Below are 15,937 nucleotides of genomic sequence, written 5' to 3'. Positions count from 1 at the left end.
GGGCGAGCCTCAGGTTCAAGTAACAGAACTGTACAGAAAAAAAAGGAGGAGGAGGCTGCACGGAGAATACCGCTTAGCATATGCTTTTAATTATAATTGACTGAATTTTTTGGTTACTATTAGGTTCCTTTCAAACCTATGTTAAAAACGTACCCATTAAAATATGCTTACTGCAGTAAAAATGTTGTGGCATGCATGATTTGCGGGGTACATTTGCAGATGATTCATAAAGTCATACCTTTGCAATTGTATGGTCGATTGGTTTTGAAGTAAGCTCAAATTCAAATGACAGCAATCTATATAATCGCAGATACGCTGGTCGAGAGAGAGAGAGGGCACAGGCTTTTTTACAGGACGTTCCTGTGACCTGGTACTAGGTTGCGACCCCGTGGTTGGGGACCTTTGGTAGCCTGGTTAGCCAGACCTACATCAAGATGTAAGGTCTGGCAACTCTTCACACAAACGGCTCAATGCAAGGGGCAGGATATAAGGTTGTCCCTCAAAATGCCTCTGCACGCAATAGGATAGCGCTATGACCAATCAGAGCAACGAAGAAGGTGACGTAGTTACCGTAACCAGTCGGCAAAACTCCAAACACATCTTTCTTGCTTAAAAAGGACTTCAGTAGGGTTATTAGCTCTTCTCTCAAAGAAAAACATAAGTCTAAGTCCTCCAGAGTTGCGGCCAAAGCCGCTTCAAAAGAAAGCTGTTCGCCAGCAGCAGCAGCAGCCATTCTTTGTTTTCAAGTAGGAACCGTTGCAGCTCTGTCGTCATCATGTTAAGCCCGCCCCACAGACGCTACACACGATGTGATTGGCCTGACCAAATTTTGGTTTTTGGAGCTGTTAAGTGTATTGTGAGTGCCTAGACTAAACCCTGGCAGCAAATATATTTTGCGGCCGCTAGGGTGCGTCTAGATTTCTAGGCTAGACCTTTGGTCTAGTCCACTGTAATAAATAAATATTAAAATTTAGTCTGATAATAGAATGTGCTTTGGCGGGCAACTCACAGACTCCCTACGGGCAACCTGGTGCCCGCGTGCACCATGTTGGAGATCACTGCTATAGGCAGTATCCCTTTACAAGGTCCTAATAGGTCCTAACAGTTTAGGTACAGATATGGATATATTTGGTACGAATATGTACCTTTGAGGTACTGATATGAACTCTTTAGGTGCAAAGTACACACTTTTTGAAAGAGTTCCGACCCAGTGGTTAAAGACCTATTTTTGACAGTGTTCTTCAGTTTGTCAAACTGTGTAAATATATGTTTAGTTTGCAGACGTAAAAAACTTCACAGCAGATGGAATCGTTCACTCACTGAAGTCTTGCCTGTCTTTTTAAGACATAAAGAAGACAGACATTGATAATGCATGTGTGTGTATGGAAAATCATTTGTGTGATGCGTCACAGTCTAGTTTTAGTTTTTTAGTCAGAGAGGCATATAACTGGTTTGCTCATAGTGCCTCAAGGCAAATTCCATACAGTACGAAGCTGTATATGGTATCATTTATGACAATTAAGATGCACTGGAAATTGTAAATGCATGTGCATTGAGATGGATGGTAATTTACCAGTTTGGAGAATATTAAAACATCGGCTGGAATTGAAAACTCACTTTGGAGTGGCTATGGGAAACCGAACACAGTTTAATGGTAGAGGAACTTCACCATCTCTACCCTCAGAGAATGCTATTACTGCTATTTGTCAGGAGTACAAGGTACAAGCGGTAAACAAAAGGAAACCCGGCTGCTCGATGGACTTCAGCGCACTAAAATTTTACTTACTTTAACACTACTTGTTGCCTCGCTTCCTCATGAGGCAATGACTTCAGAGGCATCAAAGCAGCTCCAAGAAATGCATTCGGACAGACTTCATAGGCAGTGTAATGGAATTCTGAGAGCACCATTGTGATAACTAATCTACAATATTAGATTAAACTACAGTATTAACATTACCTAACATTGGATTCAGATTTTAAATAGCTGAACCATAACTTAATGTTTGTGATGACACGCGCCTCCCCACCACGGCACACCCTGCTGAAAAAAACAGCATCAAACCAGCATGGACCAGCATGGGAATTATGCTGGTCTATGCTGGTTTAGCTGGTGGTCACCAGCATACCAGCACCAAAACACAACATATGCTGGTATGACCAGCATGGGATGCTGGTGTTAATGCTGGTTTAGCTGGTGCTAATGCTGGTTTGGTGCTGGTTTAGCTGATGCTAATGCTGGTGCTGATGCTGGTTTGATGGTGGTTTAGCTGGTGTTCACTAGCAAACCAGCACCAAAACACAACATATGCTGGTCTCGCTGGTATGCTGGTTTTTTCAGCAGGGCACCCATTACATCATTGTTCATGCGTCTCATTCACACTGAGGGATTTTCGGGTATCTTATGGCAATGTAACTACTGTAGGTCCTCTTTCCGGGAACGATCCCAGAACATTTACAGGACATGTTTACATTCACATATTAAGCTATATGCTACAGTACAGTAACAATGGTGTTATTTTTAATATACAGAATTTTGAATAAATTCACTATGACCACCCTAACAAAAAAATGTTGTCTTCCAATCAAAAGAGCCAATCATCAACCGTCAAAGACTGATGATTCTCTGGGGAGAAGATCTGTACAGAGCATGGTACTTGCAAACTTGCTTTGAGTGATATTTAACTGAGAAATATCTTTTCTTGGTGTTTCTGGATGTTTTCAGCAAGGTAATTGCTTGTATAACCCTGTTGTTTTTATGCTATGAAATTATGACATATACAGTACTGTAGTATACTTTACTATTTACTACAGTAAACTATATAATTAAATTCCTAAAAACTACAGTACAGGGATGTTGAACCTTACTATAGTAAATATCAAAGTATCAATATAAATATAAGCTGATAAAGTATTTACTACAGTTTCAGTTCACTATAGCTACAGTAACCTTGTAGTACTGTAACTAGTATGCTACTGTAGTATACGGTACATTAACAAAGTGTAATAATTAATATACTATAGTATTTAAAGTGTCTACTAAAGTACTAAAGCATACAACAGAATTGTTTCCTGCGTAGTTTGAATTACTTTAATAGTTTTGTATATTACAGTAAGTGCTGCTTTAATCAGCATAATTTTCATAGAAGTGTGAAAAAAATACTTAAAGGGATAGTCCATCCAACATTCATCAGTCATCATTTACTCACTTTCATTTTGTTACAGACCTGTATAAATTTATTTGTTCTGCTGACCACAAATTACAATGTTTTGAGGATTGTTTGAAACCAAACCGTTGCTGAGCACCATTGACTTACTTGTTTTTCTTAATATGTAAGTCAATGGTACTCCTGTTTTCTCCTTCATAACAAATCTCTCCCTTTGCGTTCAGCAGAGCCAAGAAATCTATACAGGTTTGTGACAACTTGAGGGTGAGTAAATGAACTATATCTTTAACAACATTTTAAAAAGTCATAAACTGCTTGATGCCCTATCACGTAACAGCTCAGTTTTGTCGTTTTGCATTCCCTGCGGACATAATTTACTTAAAAGCCAATTTCTCTTTCATATTTATTTTGATTTTCACCCTTCTGGGCAAATCATCAGCCTTCATTTGGCAGTCTAACATAAATATCGGTTCCTGGCCCATTCAACGCTTGGAATAGGATTTGTGGAGAAACTACAGTATTTCCATGTTCAAAATGGTCCCCAAAAATTCACCCACCGTACAAAATCATACTGTGGGCCGGTTCTCTCTGGCGCTGATGAAGATATGATATTCTTACTGATGTAACAGTTTTTGTTACATGTAGAAAAATGCTTTTTTTCCAGTATAATAACAGATGCGTTTAACCAGTTCTACTTGAGTAACTGCAGTATTATAGAAATATAACAGAAGTACTACTAAAATATTACTGCAATAGTATTTCAGTACATCTAAAGTACTACAATACGACTGCAGTATATTCAGGGATATTTTAGGGATTGCTCCGTGCATCATTGGTAAGATAATTATTACAAACGTGTTAACATTAATGTGTGTAAGCAGAGGTGCAACAGTCACTGGCCCGATTGACCGAAATATTTTAAATATTTAACCACAACAGACAGAACTCCTGCGATCTCTTTACTCACCTGTTGTTTGATTATTTTTGTTTGTGCGCACCTCAAGCACGAGTACAATCTGCATTTCATGGCTTCAGACAGCTTGCTAGTAACTGACAGCGTGCAAATGCCGACTGAGTTTATTTTCTTGCACTTAAGCGTCATTTTAAAACTAAATCATCTAAAAATGCCGTTATCATAAAAGTCTTTTACACATTAAAATAAATACAAGCAGTTGAGAAAAAAATGTGTGTGTAACAATATATTGGATCGTTACATTTAAAGTGACAATACACCAATTTTTAAGTTATAAACCTGATGCTGTTTTTTATATTAATCAAACCACAGACAAAGAAAATCATAATTACCTTGTCTTGACTAAATAACTTTTGTAACTTTTAATAAGAATTAATCCAATATACACAGTAAAGACTATGCTTTACTATCTGCTTACTTTATTTAGTTTCTGTACTCTACCTGAAAACATGAACAGCACTGTTTATTTCATTTGTATGTTTCTTCTATTGTATTTATTTGTGCTATTGATCATAATTAGATTTTTTATTTCTGACCATTTACTTGTCTTTGAAATGTATATGTTTTATTCATTTTTAAAGGTTACATGGGTTAAAAACAATAACCAAGTATATTTTATTTTATATACATCATTGTCTTACCAGGTTTAAACCAAAGTGATATGGCAAAGAGAGTAGTCAAGAGATTAATGATGTTGACAGCATAGGATGTCGGTGCTATGAAAAGTGTGAGTACCAGGCAGAATCTTCAGGTGCTCCTGTGAGAACCAGGACAAATAAAGTTATGTGCATCCCTGAATATATTTGAAGTACTGTCAGGAATGGGGGTGGATGAACCCAAGTGCAGACAGCTCTCAACTCAAAAGACCTTTATTTTATAACAAAAACACCCTCGAGGGGGTAAACAAGGCAAGACTAAAATAATATCAAACAGGGCAAACCGAGACAGACTCCTGACCATGACACACATACATACAATGATACCACAAAGACAAGAGACACAATAGTGATGGTCGCTTTCGAAGCACTGCTTCATGAGGCTTCGAAACCTTTACGAATCTTTTGTTCCCTTTCAGTCGGTCACTACGACGTCACGTCGTGACCGACGAATTGGGAACCGCTCCGCGGGTGACCTATCTACTTCGAGAAACTATAAAAACGCCAATGAACTTGGCATGCAGGTATTTGCATAATGCCGGCGCCGCCCCGCCAGGTGCGTATATAAGCCGCAGGTGCACAATACCAAATTAGCTTTTTGCTTCGAAGCCGGCAGACATCTGCTCTCGAGAAGCGTATACTGATCTTCGTAGATCCCTGTTCTTGGAGGAAAAAGATCTCAGCTTGCTGAAGTTGGTTGGGCAAAGACACCTCAGCGGAGGCTCGCAGTGTTTTCTCCACCCTTTTCTCTCTCTCTCTCTCTCTGTCTCTTTTAGGACTTGAGTTGAGTGAGTGCGTTTGCCTCTCCCTGTGTGTTTCACCAGCTCGCACAAAAAGAGTGATTTCCCTAAAAGAGCAGCACGTTTGAGCTTTGTGTCTTTTTAAAGACAGTCACTCATTCGTGTCACGGTCGGGTGCGTCTTTTTAAAGATGGCATTCCGCCCGTGTTCCGTTTCTGGATGCGGTGTGTTCATCGCTCCCCGGGATGGCCACGAGCGCTGTGTTTCGTGTCTGGGGCTCCAGCACGCAGAGGCAGCGTTGCGTGATAGTTCATGCTCCACTTGTGAGGGCATGACTATGGCGGATTTGCGGAGACGGGTGTCGTTTCTCCGGGAACGGCGCCCGCCTTCCAAGTCTGGTGCTGCTAAGGGCGCAGCTACCAGACTTGCGAAGGATGACCTCCGTATAACGGTGCTGGGTCGGTCTGCTGGTTCGTCCAGCAGCTCCCAGCGCCCTGATCCGTTGCCAGCGGAGGTCCCGATGGAGACGAGCGGCCCGTGTTCTACGGTGTCCTCGCGCTCTGTCGAGCCTCCACCGGACGCGATGTCCACCGTAACGTCGGAGGGGGGGTTGTCAGCCTCGGACGTCGATCCAGATCCGCTCCCGCCTTCGGGTCGGGTTGCGGGTCCTGCGTTCGACCCCGAGATGGCAGCCATGCTCGCTCGGGCGGCGGCGGCGGTCGGCTTGGAGTGGACTGAACCTCCCCCACCTGAACCGTCCCGCCTCGATGATTGGTACTTCGGGGGTGCCAGGGCTTCTCAGTCCTCGCCCCCGGTGCCCTTCTTCCCCGAGGTACATGAAGAGCTGACGCGGTCGTGGAAAACCCCGTTTTCCGCCCGGAACCGGCCGTTTCAGCCTTCACCCCTCACCTCTCTCGAGGGTGGAGATGCCAGGGGGTATACTGGTATCCCGTCAGTGGAGCGGCCGGTCGCGATGCAGTTGTGTCCGGCCGGTGTCGCTTCCTCCTGGCGGGACCAGCCTACTCTCCCCTCACGGGCTTGTAAGCAGTCTTCGGCGCTGACCGGTGCTGCTTACAAAGCTTGTGGGGAGGCAGCCTCTGCCCTGCATGCCATGGCATTGCTGCAGGTTCATCAGGCTAAGGCTCTGAGGGACCTGCACGCGGGAGGTCACGACTCGGCGGAGTTCTCTGAACTGCGTGCGGCCACTGATCTGGCGCTTCGTGCGACCAAGGTCACCGCACGCGCCGTCGGGCGTGCGATGTCTACCCTGGTAGTCCAGGAACGCCATCTCTGGCTGTGTCTGGCGGACATGAAGGATGCTGATAAAACCCGGCTCCTGAATGCTCCGGTTTCCCAGACCGGCCTGTTCGGCGAGACGGTCGAGGAGTTTGCGCAGCAATTCTCCGCGGCCAAGAAGCAGACTGAGGCCATAGCTCAAATCATGCCACGTCGGAAGCGTCCTGCGCCTGCCCCATCCACGTCGGCGCCTCAGCCTGCTCCTCGCCGAGGGCGTCCTGCGGCGGCCGCCTCCGTTCCTCCCCGGGGCTCTTCTAAGAAGCGAGGAACCGGTCGTCAGCAGCCCGCCCCGCCCGCTCAGCCCGCTCCGAAGGGTGGAAAGAGGAGATCGAAGCGGCCCTGAGACGGGCGACCTAGAGATGGAGGGGATCGCTCTTCGGGAGATGGTGAAGGCACCACTCCCCCCACCGGAGGAGGGCCGGTTGGGGAATCTTTTGTTTCATTTTTCTGTTCCGCCGACTTTTCAGTCGGCACCCACAAATTCACAAAAAGAGCGAATTCCACTTCCATCTCTAGGTCTTCAGATGAGCGCCGGAGATACGAGCGGGCTCATAACCCCCCCTCGTTCTCCGACTCATCAGAGGAGAACGAGAGCGGCGCTCGGGCTCATAACCCCTCCGCGCTCTCCAACTTCTCAGGCGGTAGGAGACAGCTACGGGCTCATAACCCATCGTCTCCCTCCTCCTTCGCCAGAGGGTGCATCGAGTGGCGAGAGGTGTCTTCAGCAGAGCCTCCCTTACTCAACCACCCAGCAACGGACTCAGGTGAGTGTTATCACACACAACACTGCTGTCGGTGCGGCCGTTACGCACACACCGGCGATCACCTCCGTTGCGCCCGCCGCGGGTACACCGATCGTGCCTTTAGTCCCCCTCGCACGGTGTCTGGGGGCGTGGAAACAGCTTCCCAGCCCGTCGCGTTGGCTTTTACGCACGATTCGTCTCGGCTATGCGATCCAATTTGCCCGGCGTCCCCCCAAATTCTCCGGCGTTCGTTTCACTACGGTGAGAGCTGCCGATGCGCACGTCCTCCGTGCGGAGATCGCTGTCTTATTGGCGAAAGACGCGATCCAGCCGGTCCCTCCAGCCGAGATGAGGTCGGGGTTTTACAGCCCTTACTTTATTGTACCCAAGAAAAGCGGCGGCTTGCGACCGATCCTGGACCTGCGTTCGCTGAACCGTGCACTTCACAGAATGCCGTTCAAGATGCTGACGCCCAAACGCATATTTCCATGCATTCGTCCAAACGATTGGTTCGCATCTATCGACCTGAAGGACGCGTACTTCCACGTATCGATTCTCCCCCGGCACAGGCCGTTTCTCCGCTTTGCGTTCGAGGGGCGAGCATACCAGTACAAAGTCCTCCCATTCGGGCTCTCTCTGTCGCCCCGTGTATTCACCAAAGTAGTGGAGGGGGCTTTAAAACCCCTGAGAGAGAGAGGTGTGCGCATTCTCGCGTATCTGGACGATTGGCTAATAATAGCTCAAACACGTCAGACGCTGTGCGATCACAGAGATTTAACTTTAAAACACCTCGCTCGTTTGGGTCTTCGGGTCAACTGGGAAAAGAGCAAGCTTTGCCCCGTGCAGAGAATCTCTTTTCTCGGTATGGAACTGGACTCGATCGATTTGACAGCTCGTCTAACAGAAGCGCGTGTACAGTCGATTCTGACTTGCCTGAATACATTCAAGAGCAAGAGCGCGGTCCCGCTGAAACAATTTCAGAAGCTTTTGGGGCATATGGCAGCAGCCGCAGCTGTAACTCCGCTCGGACTGCTCCATATGCGACCGCTTCAGCATTGGCTTCACGATCGAGTCCCGAGGAGAGCGTGGCTGCGCGGCACTCACCGTGTTATCATTACACCTGCGTGTCGTCGCACTTTCACTCCGTGGTCAGACCGTGCGTTTCTCCGAGCCGGTGTGCCTCTGAGACAGGTCTCCAGGCATGCAATAGTATGCACAGATGCTTCGGACACGGGGTGGGGGGCCACGTACGATGGGCTTGCGGCTTCGGGGGTCTGGACGGCACCCCAGCTGCATTGGCACATAAATTGCCGAGAAATGTGGGCTGTATATCTTGCGCTCGTCCGTTTCAGCAACGAGTTACAGGGCAAAGATGTATTAGTTCGCACAGACAACACTGCGACCGTGGCGTACATCAATCGTCAAGGCGGTTTACGCTCGCGTCACCTGTCGCATCTCGCCCGTCATCTCCTCACTTGGAGTCAGAAGAATTTGAGGTCTCTTCGTGCCATTTACATCCCGGGCACGCTCAATGTAGAGGCGGATGCGCTCTCTCGGGCTGCGCGTCCCGGCGAATGGCGACTCCACCCCATTGCGGTTCAGCAGATTTGGAGACGTTTCGGCAAAGCGCAGATAGATCTGTTTGCTTCCCCAGAGACGACCCATTGTCGCCTGTTCTATTCACTAGCCGACGACTCGCTCGGCGTGGATGCATTGGCACACAGCTGGCCGCGAAACATGCGCAAATACGCGTTCCCTCCGGTGAGCCTCATTGCGCAAACCCTATGCAAAATCCGGGAGGACGAGGAGAGCGTGCTGTTGGTGGCACCGTATTGGACAACCAGGAGTTGGTTTCCAGAACTCTCTCTCCTCGCGACAGCCCCTCCTTGGAAGATTCCCCTGAGGAAGGACCTTCTTTCTCAACAAGAGGGCACATTATGGCACCCGCGCCCCGACCTGTGGAACCTCCATGTGTGGTCTCTGGACGGGGCACGGAGGATTTGAGTGATTTACCGCAAGAGGTATCTAACACTATTGCTGCAGCGCGAGCGCCGTCTACGAGACAGGCTTACGCGCTTAAATGGAACCTGTTTGTCGACTGGTGTTCTTCCCAAAGTGAAAACCCCCGAGAATGCCCGATTAGTGTTGTGCTTTTATATCTCCAGCGCCGTTTGGAGAATAGGCTGTCACCATCCACTATTAAAGTCGATATCGCTGCGATATCAGCTCACCATTCACCTGTAAACGGTAGAACAGTGGGTCAGCACGACCTGGTCATTAGATTTCTCAGAGGCGCTCGAAGACTGAATCCTTCGCGTCCTCCCTCTATTCCTCCTTGGGACCTGTCCTTGGTGCTGAAATCACTCCAGGAAGCCCCATTTGAGCCTCTGCATAGTGTGAGTGTTAAATTTCTTACTATGAAAACATTAACTCTCCTTGCTTTGGCTTCTGTTAAGAGGATAGGGGATATTCATGCATTTTCGGTCGACGAATCGTGCCTTCAGTTCGGGCCGGCTGCATCCAGCGTAACACTGAGACCCCGGCCCGGCTTTGTGCCCAAAGTTCCCACCACTCCTTTCAGAGATCAAGTGGTGAACCTCCAAGCGCTGCCTTTGGAGGAGGCAGACCCAGCCATGGCTTTGTTATGCCCTGTTCGTGCACTACGTGTGTATATAGACAGGACGCAAAGTTTTAGGTCCTCAGATCAGCTCTTTGTTTGTTACGGTGGTCAGCAGAAAGGAAAAGCTGTCACCAAGCAGAGGATGTCCCATTGGATTGTGGATACTATAGCCCTTGCATATCAAAAGCAGAATGTGCCTTGTCCATTTAATTTACGTGCTCACTCTACACGCAGTGTGGCATCATCTTGGGCACTGGCTCGCGGTTCCTCGCTAACAGATATTTGTAGAGCTGCAGGCTGGGCGACACCTAATACGTTCACAAGATTCTATAGTGTTCGTGTCGAACCGGTTTCCACTCGGGTTCTTTCTACTAACTAGTTAAGAATGCCGGGGGTCAGCTCGTGTGTCGGCTTGGAGCCTCTATTTTGGTGCTGCACATCTGCACCAATATGGAAGGCCATCGGGGCAAAAACGTCTAAAAAACTGTTTTTGCCTCTCCTCCACCGCCCTGATAGCTGGTGTTGCGGAGCATCCGCTGTCAACCTATCACTGCTGTATTTTCTGTAAACCTGTGTAGGCTAGGCGTCCACATTTGTCCCCTACGTGGGGTTCATTTGTGTGTATACTCCGTGGGGTACTAATCCTCCACGTTTTCCTTAGCAGAGCCTGCTTTGCATCTCTCTGCATACTATGTTTTGTTCAGAGACTTTTTATGAGCAACCTATCGGTTGTTTCATATTTTTATGTCATCCATTCAACCTTCTTAGGGGATGGCTTCCGCAGTGTTCTAGCTCCGCTCAGTTTAGACGCTTCCCCAGTTCGCTGCTTCACTATCGTGGGTTAAGGAACAGGTAGTGACCGGCCTTCTGCATTTCGCCTTAGGTTCCGCCCCCTATGTGGAGGGCGGAGGGCTTTTACAGACACTGGAAGGGTTCAGCTGCAGTGGCGTTTTGGTAGGGATTCCCAATTCGTCGGTCACGACGTGACGTCGTAGTGACCGACTGAAAGGGAACGTCTCGGTTACGTATGTAACCCTCGTTCCCTGAAGGAAGGGAACGGAGACGTCACGTCCCGTCGCCACAGTTTGCTGTTCCATTGCTGTTTTCAGGCCGGGCACTGCTGCTCGGCTTCTCAGCAATAATATAGCTAATTTGGTATTGTGCACCTGCGGCTTATATACGCACCTGGCGGGGCGGCGCCGGCATTATGCAAATACCTGCATGCCAAGTTCATTGGCGTTTTTATAGTTTCTCGAAGTAGATAGGTCACCCGCGGAGCGGTTCCCAATTCGTCGGTCACGACGTGACGTCTCCGTTCCCTTCCTTCAGGGAACGAGGGTTACATACGTAACCGAGACGTTTCGAATCATTGGTTCGGAGCTTGTTTCAAATTTGGCCAAGTCACGTGATTTCAGCAAACGAGGCTTCATGACGTCATTACTGTTTCGAAACGTTTCGAAACTCCGTTGGTTCACCACTAGGGGGTGTTGATTTCAAAGTGAACCCATGAACCAGTATGTGAAACCCCGCCAGTTTTGACTATATAAACAGCAAGCAAAGGCAAGATGTTGTGGGTTATAGAGTTGGTGGATGAAATTGTTAATTTGGCATTTGATAGCGATTGTGAAATGAGTGGAATTAAGAGACCAAGACCAAGATCAATTGTCTGGGATCACTTTCAGAGTTTGGAGAACAATATTGTGAGATGTATGTTGTGTGATCAACACCTGACATACCACAATAACACCTCATCAATGTTGAGGCACTTGCGCTCCAAGCATCCAGATGAAGCTGATGGGCACACATCCGGTAGTGGTGAAATATCTGGCACATCCAGTAGAGGTGAAATATCTGGCACATCCAAACAAGGTATGTATAGAAGCTGTCACACCAAACGATCTGTGCTTGTTGTCAAAAGTGTGTGTTTGTGTGGGACTTTAAAACCTAACCCCCAGTTTCAGAGACAAACAACTGAAAAAAACTTAAGACAGATATTAAAATATGCCAGTGCTATTGTTTATTAATTCACACTCCAGTAATGTCTAAGGCATGTTTATTGAATTTGCTTAAACATCTTAATGTTACCAAGGCCTAGAACAGGCTTCAACAAAGCCTTGACTGAAACCAGGCACATGTATATGAAATAATGACAAAGTTTAAATAATGAATTTTTATTTTTCAATTTTTCAGCAAGGCAAAGGGACATTGATGAGGCACTGGTGGACATGATTGTGAAGGATTCCCAGCCATTTTCCATGGTGGAGGACGAGGGCTTCAGGGCTTTTGTGCAGAAACTGGATATGTGCTTCCATCAAGGCATGGACTGAAAAACATGGTTGCTGCAAGGTATAAAGTGACAAAAGAGAAGGTGGTGGAGGAAGTCAAAAGCGCAAACACTGTGAATCTTACATCTGACATGTGGACATCAATAAATACGGAGGCATACCTTGCAGTAACATGCCATTATATCAATGAAGAGAAGTTGTGTAGTGTTGTGCTGGGAGTTTTGAAGTTTCCTGAAACCCACACAGCAGAGCACATCAAAGAAGCAAAGTCCATTTTGCTGGAGTCCTGGGGAATAAGAGACAAAGTGACATGTCTCATCACAGACCATGCCTCGAACATGACACTGTGTGCTAATCTGCTTCAGATTAGACATATTCCTTGCTTTGCACACACCTTAAATCTGGTTGTAAAAAATGCCCTCTCTCAAACAGCAGATCTTAGTGCCATTCGAGATCACTGCAGAAGAGTTGTTACCTTCTTTAGATGCAGCACAAATGCCACTGAGAAACTGTCAGCAATTCAGCAGCAGATGGGCAGACCGAAGAAGAAACTGATTCAAGAGGTGGAAACAAGGTGGAACAGCACATTTTTCATGCTCCAAAGAATATATGAAGAACGTGAAGCAGTTGGTGCTGCTCTAACATCCTTAAACACCAATGTGACACCCTTGAACAGTGGACAGTTTGAAGCAATCGCACAGTGTCTTCAAGCCCTTTCAGCCTTTAACCATGCCACAGTTGAGCTCTCTGCAGAGAAAGTGGTCACAGCTTCAAAAATTATACCCATTGTCAGAATGCTGTTTTATAAAATAAACGAGAAGGCACAGAAACTTTCATCAACAACAGCAATAGAGCTCACAAACAACTTGATAAAAAACCTTAAGAAACGTTTTGGAACAGTGGAATCCTTGAGGACCTTGGCTAAGGCTACACTTTTGGATCCCAGATTCAAGACTGTTGTGTTTGGCTGTGCAGCCAATGCTGACGCTGCGGTCAAGGACTGCATTGCTGAATTTTATTATTATTCTATAACATCTTGTCTACAGAAAATCTCTGAAAATGTCTCGTTTAGTGCAGAAAATAGCGATTTATAGTGACAAGGTAAAAAGACTGCCCCTAATGTTTAACCCGGACCGGCTGCGGTGTAACACGCTATTTCACGCAAAGTTTTTTAACTAAGTAGCTAGCTGCTCACTTTAAAGATAAACATGATCGCCTAAATCTGAGCAATCCTGGTGATGCCAGTTTCCTACACGATGTTATTATGGATTATTTTACATCCAGAGATGAAGGATCAGATGACAGAGACGAGAAGACAAAGGTACGTAAATGCGGAGCCCATTCTCTTTTCGTGCATTGATTTGATGTGTTTTGGAAACTTATATATACTGCATGTAATGCATCTGAAGTGGTGGAAACAATATGTCATAAAAATGTATTGGACAACTTACTGGACGTGAAAAACGCTTTAGAGAAGATATTCTCTGCTTTTGCTGATATAACGTTACCGTAATATAATAACAACAACAATAAGCGCGGCAATCCCTTTCGTTCATCTGATATTAAGATGAGCCCAGGTCTGAATGATATTTGGTCGAAGTTAAAGCTGCGATGAGTTCGATGCATGTATCCAGTTAAATATGAGGTTTCTTGTTTTCACTTCTGTGGAGGAGGACTGCGGTACTACAGTATGATGTGTACGGCGTGTCAAGTCCTGTCTGTTTACAACCACGAGTCAGCCTTGCCAAACAGTCGAACTTAATACTTTTCTCTGACGCTAACTGAACGGATGAAACGCAGATATAAACGACCATTATGCCGGGACCGCAAGATTGCGCTGGCGGGTGGTCTTTGTCCATTTCGTTAAAAATAGTTTCATTGTCACCACACATTCAACACAATATAAACTCACCAAAACCCTCATAATTTAGTTAAAACAACCCTATATTCATTAATAAAGGTATAAAGCGAGTTAAAGCAGCGGTAGACATCTGGGTGTAACGTTAGCTTACTTTCTGAGGGAGATTGAAACTTTGTTGGCGACCGTTTTTCTCTCTCATTGCACGTTTAAAACAATATTGTGACAAAATATTGACAACATTCTTAAACTAAAAATTAAGTTTTCATGAAACAGAAATATTTCAAACTTACCGAACTGCCAGAAATCAACCGTCCTCCTTCAGCTGCAGCCAGGAGTTGTGCTGTCTGTGTGATTTGACTCTGGCGCACTTTCTCTGATTATTGCAAGTACACCTGGCACATTACAGCAATGGCTACAGCAAGGTTACATCAAGACCAAAATATACTGTAAAATTTTCCCGCTCAAACAAATTTACCCAGAATGCATTATGAACTGCAGTACTGTACTGTAATGTACACATACAGTATAGTACTGTGGATTTTTACAGTAATGTACTGCTAAATCTACAGCGACATCTAACAGTGTAGCTATCCTAGTGCCCGGGGAGAAAATAGGGTAAGGTGCCTTGCTTAAGGGCATCACAGTCGCCACCTGCCAACCGTGAGACTCGAAATGGCAAATCTTGGCAATGCTATTACAGTGGTGTTCATTGAAACATTTTTATTTCTTAAACATCTGCATTACTGTATACAGTATAATAAAGGTACAACATAAATACTGTAGGTAGGCACCAACTAGGTGGTGGCACAGTCAAATCAGGTGGGTCGCGTCACTTGGTTTTGTAGTGAATGACACAAAACAGTTAAACAATTAAACTTACATTTAATTCAGACAATAAAAATATATACTACTCTCTTCTAAAAGAGAACACATTCTTTTTGTCTTTCTAAAAAAAATTTCTGCATATTTCTATAAAAAAGTAATTTGGTGGGTCCTGAGATAGATTTGACCTGTCACTTAGTGGGTCGCAGAATGAAAAAAGTAGGGAATCACCGCATTAAGCCACAGCATTGGCGACATTTTGCACAATAGAGCATAACTGCAGTACAAAGGCAGTATACATTGATTACATTTATCAATAAACTGCAACTTGTACTTCAAACCTACTGTATTTCATTTTACTGCAGTTGTACTACTTTGTACTGCAAGTTTACTGTATTTGTAGGCTACTTCAGTGTACTGCAGTGATTCTATAGTTATTTTTGGTAAGGGTAGCTTAAACATCTGAGAAGTCTTGGAAAAGGGAGTTGATTTACACCATACGTTGAAAAACCACAACTTTGGACTTCAAAGTTTGAAACCAAAACTCTTTCTGGCTGAATATTTTCATGAAACATCTGGACATTCAAGTACTGTTTTTATTCTACACGTTGTGACCATGGATGTCTTATTGCTTTACAAAGACTATGCAAAGAAGATGTTTATAGGATAAAGCAAACCAAAGACGGTTGAGTCCTTCACTCATTGTAACACTTAAACTAATACCAATAGGAGTTACGTAATTTGGCACCCAAACAGGGACATTAAGGAAAAGCTAAA

The 15,937-nt window shown here is 45.5% G+C and overlaps 1 long non-coding RNA gene across 1 annotated transcript; it reads right to left on the bottom strand.

The window, feature by feature from the left end:
- Positions 1-12,502: 12,502 nt before the first annotated feature.
- LOC135730100 (uncharacterized) lies at positions 12,503-13,488 on the bottom strand. The gene is made up of 3 exons (XR_010525871.1): positions 13,356-13,488; positions 12,639-13,224; positions 12,503-12,531 (listed from the first exon to the last, which is right to left on the bottom strand). It is a non-coding gene; the product is annotated as an uncharacterized lncRNA (long non-coding RNA).
- Between the last annotated feature and the right edge of the window lie 2,449 nt (positions 13,489-15,937).

This window comes from Paramisgurnus dabryanus, chromosome 11 (genome assembly GCF_030506205.2).
Source record: "Paramisgurnus dabryanus chromosome 11, PD_genome_1.1, whole genome shotgun sequence".
NCBI classification, from domain to species: Eukaryota; Metazoa; Chordata; class Actinopteri; order Cypriniformes; family Cobitidae; genus Paramisgurnus; species Paramisgurnus dabryanus.
This window is presented reverse-complemented; position numbering and strand designations above follow the sequence as displayed.